This window comes from Dipodomys spectabilis, unplaced genomic scaffold (assembly GCF_019054845.1).
Source record: "Dipodomys spectabilis isolate Male_0828 unplaced genomic scaffold, ASM1905484v1 ptg000430l, whole genome shotgun sequence".
Lineage (NCBI taxonomy): Eukaryota > Metazoa > Chordata > Mammalia > Rodentia > Heteromyidae > Dipodomys > Dipodomys spectabilis.
In genome coordinates this window covers 306846-322019 of record NW_024871107.1, presented here as the reverse complement: position 1 = coordinate 322019, position 15174 = coordinate 306846, and positions in this window count along the sequence as shown.

Here is a 15174-nt window from a genome sequence, read left to right as displayed (position 1 = left end):
AGCCACTCTAGTATTATTCCACATATAAGCACTGCACAGGGTTGTCCAGCCACCTACAGTTATTGCATGAATATCTGCCGCTTCAGCCACCAACTCACAGACAGTGTCTAAGTGTCCACTGTAGACTTCTTGATGAATATGTGTATACTCATCGTCATCCCTAGTATTCACATGAGTGGCCTTTTTGGAAAGTAGTCTCCGCACTGTAATAACCTGATTATTTTCAGCAGCCAAAAGAAGAAAGTTGCATGGATCTTTCTCCATTTTTTCTTGCAATTGATACCATTCCTCACTTTTTCATCATATTCCTCGTCTTCATCAGAATTGCCTAACCAGAGACTTTGAGTGACAGTGGGAATGAGGTGTCCAAGTATTTCCTTAATAGTTCAAGTTAGTTGAACTGTTCAGAAAAATCCGGTGAATTTTCTGCATCTGTTTTTTCACCATGATTTATTTTCCCTTTTTACATTTTTACTATTCGAAATTATTCTAACTGGAGAGTAGGGAATTGATGGAGAGCAGAGGAAAGATTTTCCTCCGTATTCAAAGATACAGACTGAAAATAAGGACCAGTGGTGTCTTCATGTGCAGCTTATTCTAGGAATGAGAAAAGATGAAATAATGCCTTCTATATAAATGATTTGGGAAATGGCAGAGCAGAAAGTAAAATGATGCAACCAAAAATATAAAAGCAAAATAAATTACGATAATTATAAAGCAATCCTATTATCTATGAGAAACATTAAAGAGAGAGGAAGAGAGACAGATTGCAATGACCTAGATAGCCACAAATGCATGCCTCTGAGCAATTTATAGAGCAAGCAGAATTTTATGTTTTAAAAAGATGGAAATAGAATTTATGTATTTACTTGAATTTGGTAAATACATTTTTAGCAGCCTACATGAAGAGACATAGGTTTAATCATATTGCAGACAAGAATCTAAATCCTTGATAATTCTAGGAACAGATCTGAATGAAATCAGTTGAATCACACTTTTCATGTACAATGAAGGAATAGGTCCAGGCTATGAAAGCAGCAAGAGAAGGCAGGCCGATTGCATCTGTGACAAAACTTTGTGGAAAATGATATTGAGGATTACTTACTGTTGATCCACTTGCACTGGAAGCATGATTCTGAACAATTGCTTGCTGATTCTCAACTATTTCTTTGATCATTATATTCTCCAAAAAGAAAAAGTGAGATTTAATTGATAGCAAAGGACTCCTAATACATTTTGATTTCTCATTAAGCACCTTCAATCATTGAAACCACATGAAGACAATAGACAGGCCTACTTTTTTAGATGAAAACAAGTGTCTTAAAAAAACAAGGAATGTAAGTAGTAAAGGACTTCTATTTTAGTACTACATTATACATTTTTTTCTAATGTTGGGTACCAATAAATAATGGACCTATTAGAAAGGTCTTAAAGCTCATATGTCCAATTGTGAGTTCTCTTATACTATGTCATGGTATTTTTTGTGTGTGTTCTTAAGAAGAAATTTACATTACTATCTTGAATTTCTGACAGGACAGTATCATCACTGTACATCTTGCTTCTATACTCTCATTTTTAAATTACTATCTAAGTATGTGCATTAGATAACTATAGAGGAAAAATAGAAGCCACACTGGTGGCTCATGTCATTAATCCTAGCTAATCAGAAAGATGAAGTCTGAGCATTGTGGTTTGTAACCAGACCAAACAAAAAAAAGTCCATTAGATTCTGATTTGAAATAAACCAACAAAAGCAAGAACTGGAGCTGTGGTACAAGCAGTAAAATGATATCCTTGAGAAAACTAAGAAAAAAAAAATAACAAATTCTGGGACAGAGACAGGCCCTGAGTTCAAGCCTTAGTATTAGCACCAAACAAATGATTGAATTAATTAGTTAATTAAGTAATTAAATATAAATTAAGTGGTCACATGTGGATAGGCAGGTAAAATGTAACATCCGTGGTGACTGGATTGTGTATTATTTTGTAGTAAGGCAAATTATCATTTGTACTAATCATTAATTTTTTATTTGAACTTTTTTTGAACAATAAACCTTGAATTTAGCATGCATGTATAGGTGTGTGTACATGTGTGCATATGTGTGTATTTGTATATGTGTGCATGTGCTGTTGCAATGTTGCTTGCCAATGTGGACAGGATGAGGCTGAAATTTGTTGCAATGTTTTTATGTATCAGTATTCTGTCATGTCATTTCAGTTGGACCACCCTTTTGTACATTTTATTTGTCAAATAATATCATCAGAATCAAAGGATTTACAATATTAAGTTAGATGAAAGAGAACGCTTTCAGCTCTTATTATATGTTAGGTGAGAAGATTCAGACATATTTAGGTAGTAAATTAGTGCTGGAAGATGATTGTCGGAACAAAATATGTATTTGACTTCTTAAATTTGTTATACTTTTAACATATGCTCATGGAGTAAGTTTGACCAACTGGACCAAATAGGTATTGCTCTCTGGTTATTCCCGTGAAACACAAAGTGGATAAACTCTTTCTGGCTTTCTGTTGAAAATAACTTTCTTTGTAAGATCATATCTATTCACACTAAGAGGTAATCAACCCAATATTTATCAAGTTTGAATATCCCATCATATTGACTGAAAATTAGTATTGTTGATATGCTTGTTAGCTATTCCTTTCAAAAACAAACAAACCAAAAGCATGTGTCATCTTTAGATAGTGGATGTATCTGAAGTTGTTTTGTACATGCAAAGGGCTAATGGCTCTTTTGTGGGAGTAACTATGGCAACTTAACAAATAAGGCTTTTTGAATATCTTTTCCAATGTGAATAACATCCCAGAGTGAGTCTTGCAATTTCTGAAAACCCTTTGAATATTTTAGTATTATTTCAGTTCATTCACTATGGAGCTAAAGACATTTCTGAAATAAATATTGTTAAGATCTGAAAATGTATGTGGGTATATAGGCTTTTTATGCATCATCTTATGAAAATCCAGTTTTTATGAAACTAAATGAAATAGAATAAAAGAATGTAAGTGAATTTGGTAAGCTAATTATTAGTTTAACTTTGTTTTCTATTAACACAGTCCATTGAATGTAGATGATGCAGTTAAATTACTTCCTTTGTGTTTCTGTACTTCAGTTATTTTTCGTATCATTGTAGTTATGGGAGTGAATTTGTAGTATAAATAAAGGTCCTTTAAAATGATTAGGATTAATCTTGTGCTTTGTGTCCTACTCCCAAGAAAATGAGTTATTTTCAACTGTTAATAGTTTATAATTGAATCTTCACAAGAAAAATTTAAAAATGCAGTAGTATTGATGACTTTTTAAACCAATTGTATGGACAAGTTGGAGAGTCTTTAATTCATGCTTCGGTCTTGATGTCTATGATTTTTAATCCCTTGTTGCTAACATTAATGATAGCTCAGACGGCATTTTGGGGTATATGAAAGGTAAAATATTTATCTGGGGTCAAAGGTGATTTTTATATCAGTCTTGCTTTAATAACATTTTAAAGGAGTATATTTCTCTCAGAATGTTTGGTATAAAAAGCAATCAAAATACTTCTAATGGTAAAGAACCTAGGTGAGCTACAATGTGGAAATGATTGGTCCATAACACCTGCAGTCTGTTTCCATCAGGAATTGGGCAGGACACTCTTTCGGTATGACTGTGTTAAACAGAAATGGGATCCCCAGGCAGTGCAGTGTTGAGTGAAGGGATAGATTATGATTTCTACTATTTTGAGCTAGAAATCAAGAATGTTATACTTTAGCAGTTCCTTTCACCAGTAATGTATAAATTGTTTATGAACTTGGAGTTTTCATATTATAGCTACCTATTTTCTAACAAAGATAAAGTCAAATATAATTAGAGTGTACACAATAATTCTGGGAAATTTTCCTAGAATTAGTAGACTAAGTGCTGGTACTTTAGTCATAAAATAAAATGAGGTTATTTGATACAGCAGGAGATGGGCCTCAGGCTAACACTTACCATGTGTGCAATGCTGTACTAGTAATTCCAATTCTGAAGACGTCAATACCATCATCTGAGAATTAAAAATGGAAGTAGTTCCACTTTATGGGATTATTGTGAGGATTAAGTTAGATACCATAGGTAAAGTACTTGGAAAAACTATAATTCATCATTTGATACTTTCTACCTGTTATTATTTCATGTGATGAAGTCTAAAAATTTTACTGTGATTTTTATATTGTGTCTATTTACAATAGGCAATGTGATATATTGATATTCATTGCATTGGTCAGTTTTCTGACATTATGAGGAAAATACCTGGAAAGAAAATTTCTGAGGAGGAAACTATTATATTGATTCATGGTTTAAGGGAATACAGTTGAAGATCAGATGTCTCCATTGTTTTTAATTATATTTTTATTAAATAGTTGTTCAAAGGAATTTCCATTCCACAAATCAGTTTATAAGTACAATGGATCTTTAATAACTTTCTTATACCCTTCCAAACCTCACCCCACTTTCATGTTTTCTAGTTTCATACTATCTGCATTGAATATTACGCCTTCACTCTCTTCCTCCATAACTCTCTTTATTCCTTCCCTTTGACTTCCGCTCACATCTTTCAAGTGATAGATTCCTGGTATTCATTTTGTTGGATTAAAAGTTCAATTTTATAAGAAATTACACCTTTTAAATACTCCTCTGCAAATAGCATGCTTTGGTTAATACTGTTGTGTAATTGTAACCCCTTTGTATGGTATTTTCACAATAAAAATCTCAGTTTTATGGTCAATAGATTTTGAAAAGGGTGCCATGACTTTATGAAATAAAAATAGAATTTTAAATGGTTGTTGTGGCACTATTGCCTCCCTCTATTTAAAAAAATTTCTTAGACTACTACCTCAATCCTTATACAAAAATTTGAAGTTTTTAAATAGAAGATGATTATCAAACTAAATGTGAGATGTAAAAACATAAAACATAAACATAAAAATTCATGGCATTGGATCAGTAAAAGTTTCTAAAATATGACATGGAAAGCATTAGTGGGTACAGAAAAGCAAGAATAATCTGGATAATATCAACTTATAGTCTTTCATAATTCAAAGGACAATATAACAGAAGTGAAAAAATATCTAACAGATAGAAGACACATAATTGTTAATGCTACAATGTTAATGCTACAATGATTCTGAGTCTAAGTATTTTTATATCTTCTAATTCTATATAACTTTTCCCAAAATATAAAGAATATATGTAGATAGTAGGAGCATATAAAATAAGTTCCTCTTTAGTATCCAAGAAATAATAAAGAGAAAACTCACTAGTAGGACTATAATATAAAAAGGTGACACAAAATATAGTAATGCACTTGTAGAGAAATTGATATACTCCACATAGCAAATGAATTTGTATAATACTTCAATCATTAAAGCAAGCAAGTTTTCAAAAGGTCAAAGAGAATTGAATAGGTTCTATCCATTACACGTCTATGTATGTATTAAAGAGAAGTAAAAAACTTGTTTGGACAGGGAATGTAGTTCATTGAGATTGCACTTGAATACTTTGTGTGAGACCCTGAAAAATAATCCCCAAAACCAAATTTTGAAAAGGATCACTATCGAGGATGTATGCTGGACAAATTCCTGTAAATAAATCTTATATCTACTTTAATGTCTGTTCTAAAATTTACAGCATTTCTATTTGAAGAAAAGCAAATTTGTGAAAATTTTAGGCTTGGAAAACCTATGATTGTGCAATTCACTTCCAAATCACTAAAATGCATACAATAAAAGGAGATAATATATTTGAGGTGAATTACATGTCAGCAAAAAAAAAAGCTATTGTTAAAATACTTCACACAAAATGTAGAATACGCAAGAAGATATTTTCTGTGTTTGCTTATAAACTTTGTAAACTGCAACATTTAAAACAATAATATGATTTCTGTTCATTTTAAGTATTTTTAATTGTTTATTTTGTTTATTCAGAGATAACTAAATCAAAAAGTGTATGTGATAACTGGAATACCTAGGAATTAAGCAACACTTATAAATAATTGATAACCTTTTCTGGAAGAAACTTTTGGCAAATGACAGAAGACACAAATCTATGTATCTCCATCTTATGAAAGCCATATGTTACTTGGTCAATCCAATTGTTTTTCTCTACTTTGCTAGGGAAAAAGTATTCTCAAGATAAGAGCCAATGGCAGTGAAAAGAAACAAAATACACTATCATCTTGATTTATTTGTGAAAGTAACAAATGAAATAAAACAATTCCACTTAAGGGACTCCAATATTAGTATCTATGAAGATGTTCCTGAATGCCAACATCCATTGAAATTTTGGAATTTTAATTTCTATGTACATATGAAAACTAGAACAAGAAAAGAAATATAGTCTTAAAGCAAACCAGCCGTGGAATAATTTTCTCAATTGCTTTGAAATTACGTAAGAATTGATATTGCTTTCCATTGGAAACATTTAAAAATGTTTATCATTTATTATAATTCAAATATAAAGCAAGAGTAATTTAATATAATCATTATAAATATCATAAAATAGAATAACAAACCAGTCCCAATATATTAACTACCCATCATTATTCTTAATTCCTAATCATTACCAAAATATCTTAAACAATCTAAATAGTCACGTCTTTAATATAAACGTAAATATTCTATACTTTTTACTTAACATTTTCCAGCGGCTTGTATTCATGTTTCTAAGAAAGGTTCACAGCAGTTAAAAGATGCTTTTGTGAAATTAATGTGATACATTTTGTTGTTGTTGTTATTGTTTTTTGAAAGGCCTGGGCATTATCCCTAAGCCTTTTTATCTTCAAGGAGAGCAATCTACAACTTGAGGCACAGAGCTAATTCATGTTTTTAGTGGTTAATTGGAGATAAGAATCTAACAAGTACTTTTCTGTCTGGGCAACTTTCAAACACATTTCTAAGATCTCATTACTCAGAATAGGTGGAATTATAAGAGTGAGTCACTGGCACTTTTTGATGTACTTTTTATTTTAATTATGTTTTAAGATTTTTGTTTCACTATAGTGTACATCATTCTACCCATAAATTTAGATATGTATATATTTCTGATGACAATCTCTAAAAATTTCATTCTACACATAACATTAATATATATATATATATATATACACATATATTTCTGAAGACGTACTCACTCTATTTTTTGCTACTATTTTTGACCTTTTACATTTCAAAGATATACAGTCTATTTTTCTAAAAGTTTCCTAGAATAAAATAACAAATATTTCAATAGAAAGTAGAGCTTTTACTTTCAAGGGAATTTTAGATACACATATGACTTTGTAGTAATATTTATAGTATATTACTTGAAAAAGTTCTGTCCAAACTCTTAAATATTTGTTTGTAGTGAGGAGAAGAGAGGAAGTTAATTCATACTGGTTAGGAATTAGCAATGCTTCAAAAATCTATTCCATAATTTGTTATAAATACATAGTCAAGCTACCTGATATGGTTTAGTTTTTTTTTGTTTCTTTATTTGTTCAAAATTTTAATATGGATGCATGCACAGTGTTACCATTAAAAATATTAATCAAAAGAAAAATAATAGCAAAATCATAGGCACATATAAGATTTTCATTAATTAGTACTTATGATGCTAATAATAATTTTGATGAAGATGATGATGATGACCACAGTGTAGCCTGACAATGATAAGGTGATTGAAAAGGAAAAAAAAACTTTACACTTCTTTGAAGCTAGTGTTCCCACATTGAATACATAGTTATAATAATAAACTGAATTGGATTACATACAACAATAACAAGAGGAGAGTTTCTATACCAAGAAATAAAATTACATTAATAGGTAGAGACAGTAAAAACCCTAATGTTATTCCTGCAGTCTCTCTAATGTATACTCACTTTTCTTGCTGGTATTGTGTTCTTATAAATAAAATTTTTTACTTCCACATTTTGATGGACTAAGATATAGTGTTCAATTCAGTGTGATTAATTCAAATAACATTGTCTTATAGGTAATATTCAATAACAAATGTTTCTAATAATTTATTAAGAGTATGTCCTTCAGTACAGCTGTAAACACGTGACACAATTTACATAATACCACTTACATATCTGAAGTTACCACAAAATGACATAGGCCGTAGTGCCAGGTGTTAAAATTTATTTTTATTTCTGCATAAAACAACTTTTAACTTCATACCAACAAACTAAATTTGACTCTTTCCTTATTTGTAAGCTAAAGTGGAAAATGTAAGGGTTCTTCACTTTTTTTTCTTGTTCTAGAAGCCAACAAATATTCTTCAATATTTCTGGTAGATTACATCCATTTACAGATGAGAAATGTAAGGCAAACAGTCAATGTAGTGAGTAAATAATGATACTAGAATTATTGTCTGGGCTCTTCACTCTGTGTGCTTACAAAGAGAGTAATTTGGTGATGGAGAGGACCAATATGAAAAGACTCTGGGGAAAAAAAGCATAATTTGTAAGCGGTTGTTTTAGGACTAGTTTACCAGTGATGAATACTTGTAACAGGCTGGTGTCATGGGCATAAAAAGGAGTACATAGAAATTGCATTAGTGACAGAAACTGAGAAAATCTTAATCATTCATCTTATCTAAGGGGAGGGTAAGAAAGGTAAAAAGAAAGGTAAGAAGAAATCTAAAACGCATCCACATCTCTGACTGGCAACTGTTAGTTATATTCTTGGTGAAAAGGACTACAGATGGAAAATATGGACTTAGAGAAAAAAACTCTCAGTTCTAAGGTTTATGTTAAAGAGATGCAAATATATGTCTGTTTAGACATCATCAAAATATCCACGACCTTGAATATGCAAAAGAATAATAAAATCGGGGGCATTATTAAAGTGAGGAGGAAAAGGAAAATTCTGACACAAGTGTGAGCAATGTGAGCACCAGTGTGGACAAGATTGGATGAAAGAGATAAATAAGGAAACAAGAAATAAACACAAATTTACAGAAGTAAAGGAAGGAAAGAATTTGCAGGAATATTTTGAAGGAAATATTCTACTTGGATTTGAAAAGTAAAAGGACATAGATAAGTTCAATAAGAACAGTGTTTTGGTGAAAGTCATATTGATAAAATTTTGTGATATGAATGTGAAGCTATAAAATTTTGGATCCATGAATTCAACAGATCCTGTTGATTTTAAATGCTGGGAACAAATGCTTTTATCCTGACCTTAGAAGAATTATACAGTTATAACTCTCATAAACTTTCCTTAGAGGTATTTTGTGAATATGTTTCAAGACTGTTTAGACAGGAGATTAGAGATTGAACTACAGCACAGACAAGCTTAATTTGTCCTACAGTTCCAGTGAGTGATTCATGTATCCACATCAGTTTGGGATTTTATTGAAATATTGTTTGGATATCAAATGTAGGACAAGTAACACCAAGTATTAGGTTAAACATACAGCTTTACTGATGTGACTGAAGACTCCTTGAATTGATTCTTCTTTATAACAGAAAATGCCTCAATAAACATTAACAAATCATAACTGCCATATACCTTATTTAAATCTAATTCTTGTTAGGGATATCTCCATGCTTAAGTAACCCTGTCAATCAACCTGCCACAAATTCTTTTTTTTTTTGGGGGGGGGGTCCGGTCGTGGGGCCTGAACTCTGGGCCTGGGCACTATCCCTCAGCTCTTCAGCTCAAGGCTAGCACTCTATCACTTGAGCCACAGCACCACTTCTGGCTTTTTTCTTTTTGCTTATGTGGTACTGAGGAATCGAACCCAGGGCCTCATGCATGCAAGGCAAGCACTCTACCACTGAGCCACATTCCCAGCCCCTGCCACAAATTCTTATATGTAGGAAGTGCTATAATAAACTTCAAGCTTTTATTGAATGGAAGAGTTCAGACATTAACCTCACCATTTAATCCAAATCTTTCATTTTCTCATACACATTGGCAAATAGGGAAGAATTCTGATATAACAATAATACAATGGTGACTTGAATTAACACAACTTCTAGGATCTAGTATTAAATTGATTACTTACTAATTAGCTCCAAATTTTGTGGATATTTATATTTCTCCTGGGAAAACTAATGAGCTCCAAGCAAATTTCCCTAGGGAGGCTTTCACTTCTAATATCACTGTTTGTCCAAACTGCTTTAAATTCTACACCCTCTAATGTGGGCATAGGGTTATACTGTGCAATTTTTTCCTCAGAGAGTGAGTACTACCCTATTGGTTATCATAGACAAAGTACCTTGATACATACACTGGGTGTGTGCAAACAAGAAGTGGTAGTTGAACAATGTTCTTATTAGTAGTTTATAAAGATGAAATTGAAATAGAGCAACTATGAACTCAAAAGGAATGTGCAAAAAAGATAAAGACACAAAGTAGAATGTGCCAAGGAAATGCTGAAGTATAATTTCAAATAACGTACTCACATTTGAGGGTGTGTTCAAAGTACAGCTTCAGACAATGCAGTTGGATATCTTGGGGGAAAAACTGCTTTAAACTATTTTGGGATAATTGTACAAGTAGAAGCCCCTAACTCTGACTCTAATCAGCCACAACATCTTCAACTTATGGACTATTTTCCAAGTGCAATGTGATAAAAAGAGGGCTCATCACAATTAGTGTTCTGGTTGAAGTAATGGCAATCACATAACTTTTCTTATAAGTCTTTATTTTGGAGCATTAAAGTAGGAAAAAGCCAAGTAAATATTTTGCATGTACCTAAATTAAGTGGGACGTATTATATTGGTCTCCTTTTAACTGGGAAGTTATAGATTATTTCTTCTTATACTCTAACTTGGAACAATGATCTGCTGTCAGTTATTTCTTCTCTTCCTCTTCTTTTGCCCTTCCACTTACATAGTTTTTATTTAAAGAGACATACTTGAATTTGCATTTCTAAATTCTTCAAAATTATCTGAATTTCTTCATATTTCTGGAAGCCTCCTAAATCTTTCTCAAGGGAATATTTTGTCACTAGCATTTTTATCCTATATGATGTCTTCCTGCCTAACTCAGTGCAAGAAATACATTAGACTTATTCAGGTATCTCAACACTTGTCCCACCATCAAAAACTATCTTACTTAGAAATCGTGATTTTAGTATATCTGGGGAGGTGGCATCTGTCATTTTTGTATGACCCTAATGATACTTACATGCAATCATGATTTAAACCAATATGCCACTCAGAAGATGAACAAATCCATTAAACACACACACGGTGGAATTCTATGCTTCCAATTAATAAGGAAATGGAAAGACTTGGAAAAATCCTACTAAGAAAAATAAGCAAGACACAAAGAAACAGATTCCATGGTTTTCCTCATGTGTAATAATTAGGTAATGGCTAAGATAGTCCTAGCGGATGAGCAGAACGGCTCAATAGTTATGTATATATAACCATATAAGAGGATGCTGAGCAAAATGAACTCCTAGACATGGAAAGAGAGGTTTTTCTTTGTGGTTATTGTTTTTACAGTACTATGTGATTTCTTTTAGGACAAAGGGCAAACCAATGCAATAGCAATACTCACAAGACAACATGTAGGATATTCACATTACAACTTGTGAGGGATATTGGGGTGAAGTAAAAGTGTGAGAAAAATGAGGGAGGGCATAAAAAGTTCGACTTTTAGATATTCACTACCTTACAATTACTGCAACACCTTCTATATACCACCTTGACAATAAAATTAAACTTAAAAATAAGCTACATAAAATATAATTTCACTATATTTCTATAGTAAATGATATTCTATGTGTATTACATTTTTTTAAAAAATGAACAATATTTGGCTTCTAATTTGAATTAATTGCCCCTTTCTTTTTCAGATGGTCATCAACTTGAATGCTATCAAACTATACAAACTTTACAGAATATATTGCCATTATTTTTTTAAAAAACATTATTTTAATATTGCCTCATATTAAATAAAAAATAGTTCAATTCTCTGAAAACTCCTAATTATTAAAACTGAATATTTGTTAAGAGGACAGAATATATGTGTTCTACTAACTACTCATTTTTAAATTCTGAGTATGCCATACCAGAGATATTTAAAACAGTGCCTGTACGCATTTTATCTAATTCTGCAAGAGATGCAATTTCCAGTGGGGCATTACATATTTAAATGTCAACAGAGAAACTAGCCACATTCTGGTAGAAGATAAAACTATGAAGTATCTATAATAATTAATTCCTCTAGAGTAAACATTTGTTCATCATAGTAAGCTATTATTTCAATGACAATCAATAGCAAAATTTTATGCAGTAAAGTCATTCTAGCCCAACAGTTTCCACCTTGTAAGCTGCACCTTAAAATTCCCTAAATTCACAGCATGACTAGCTTATCACTATTGTGAAAAAATTCTACAATTCTGTTAATGTTATACCCTTTTCATTGTTGAAAGAACACTACACTAAATTTTGCTGCATCGTTTTTCGTCAAGTGGTATTCTTGAGATCAGAAAACGTAAAAATATTATTTATACTTATCTTTTCGTCTACCATAGATATTCAAGAGGGAAAGATCTGTATATTATGGTTCAAAGCCCACCCAGCCAGGAAGGTTCCTTAGATTCTTATCTCCAATAAACTGCTCAGGAAAAGCCAGACACAAGTAGCACTGAGGATCTAGTGGTAGAGCAGTATCCTTGAGCAAAAAACAGGCTCAGGGACAGTGCCCAGGCCCAGACGTCAAGCCCTAGGACAAACAAAACAACAAAAACAAAATGAAAACAAACCCCAAACCTAGTATTTTTCTCATTGTATACAGAGATATATAATTAAGGAAATTTCTTCCTATGTTATGTACAGGTAGAAGAAAAAAGATTTCAAACAATAATTCTCTTCATACCATGTTACACAAAAGTCACAAAACATGGCTCTTTTTCTAAATTTATAAATTAATACCATCCATTTATTGTCAACTTTTTCTAGATTATTCACATTATCATGTTATACATCTACTGTTGGAATTATCTATAAACTAAGTCCTAATTACAACTCTCTTGAAAGAATATTCTAGACAAATAGAATGCCAGAATCATTTGTGAATTGGTAAATTAAAACTTCTACTTAAAAAGTATTTTGTAGTATCCTATAGAATATGAAATTACAAGCAAAAGATATTTATTTTAAATCTAAATTCTAATTTTGTAAGGTCTACAAAGTCCTACATTAGATAACTTTGCTGTTTCTCCTGGCTTAAGCTTTTGTATTCCTTCATTATTTCTTTGGAATCCAACAGAATGATGCTATATTTTTAAAATTTTTGGTTCGGAATCATGACCGATTTTGCATCTAGAAGTATTCTGTAATGAAGAGAGCATTTAAAACATGACTGAGGATGATATATGAGTTGTATTTCAATAGGAAACTTGACTTCTCAAAACATGAAAAAATTTGCCCAAACTTCCAACTGTGAATTCCTTTCTTGTTCTTTGGTTTGTTTTATTGAAACAAAATTATACTACCTAGTCCAGGGAAGGTATTACTATTTAATCCACTCTCTAATCTCCTGTATTAGTCTGAGTGCTAGAATTCCAGACTTGTATCGCATTGCCCTGCCATAGTTTGTTGGTTTATTTGATCGAGAAACATAATAGTAATTCTGAACTTCTCTGATGATCTTATCCACGACTGACTGTTCAAACTGTTTCTCTACAATTTTCAAAGATGTTCTAACATTTGACACAGGATATAAACATTTTCAGATGCACCTGCAGGGGTATCTGATTCATTCTTCCATGGATCCGATCCGTTTAATAATTATTACTTGGCTCTTTTACTATCTCTGGTCACTACTTATGTAATAGTCTCATGCTTTTGGGGGGAAAGTTCACTTGACGACTTTCTAATATTAAAAATTATCACTTGATTCTAGTCTTACTCAGGACATATTTTCTATTGTTTTCTAACTTTTCTACACATTTTGAGAATTGTTTCATATGTGTGTTTGCACATATAAGTGCTTCTGTGTGCATGTAAATGTTTGTATGTATGTATGCAAAATCCTCAGGCTATTATTCAGCACTCTTGTTCATAACTAGTATCCCATCACTTGAGCCATCATCCAATGCAGCTTTTGGCTGGTTAATTATAGGTAGTGTTGCAAAGATTGTTTTGCCCAGGCTGGATGCAAACTGAACTTTCCAGACTCTTTTATATTCTTAGTTTTTATTTTTTCCAGGAGTATTGTTTTAAACTACAAACATTTTTGTGAATGTAAAGTCTAACCTGTAGCCTAGATTTTTAACTCAAGAATTCATACAAAGATAGAGGAACATACACATTACACATCCTGAGTGTACACTGCTAGAAATGTGATATTAAGCCTGGTACTGGTGGCTCAAAATTTTAATCCTAGTTACTCAGAAGGTTGAGATCTGAGGATTGCAGTTCAGATCAAGCACCAGTACGAAAGTTTTCTGAGGCACTTAACTCCAATTAACCACCAGAAATCTGGAATTGGCACTGTGGCTCAAATGGTAGAGTTCTAACCTTGAGCTGAAGAGGGGAGGGACATCGCCCAGGCCCAGAGTTCAAGACCCACAACCATAAAAAAAAAAATGAAAAAGAAAAAGAAATGTGACCTTATCCACTAGCTCATTGCTACTATATTTCCTGCTCTCTCAACATTGCCTTTTTTTCCAGTTAAGTCCATGCTCTTATATCTGACTTGTTTTGGAACCAGAATTACTCTTCTGTTCTACTTTTTAAAAATTTGCATGATTAGCTACCATGATTTAGATCTAGTAGAAAACAAGAGTGGCCTCATCCTTCATGTTCCACTTAGTAGTAATGCTTTCCCTACATCACTCCCATAGATCTACATACTGGCCTTGGATTTATTGTTTCAAAGTTGTCTTACTTGAAGTGTCTTCATTAGTGTATTGAACCATTATAATTAAGCACAAAACTTCTTTTTCTCCTATTATTCCTATTGTTTCTCCTACTGCTAACTTATGTACACTTGGGAAATAATGCACAAAACACACTCACAAAAATTTTTCTGAGAATATTCTTCCCACATAAAATTGATCTTAATTACAGAGCACTTAGAAAATTTGAACTTAAATCAGTCCAAGATGTTTTTTCATGTTTTTTATTGTACAAATGGTTTAAAGAGGGTCTAGAGTTACATAAGAAAGTTAATGAGTACATTATCTATCAAGCA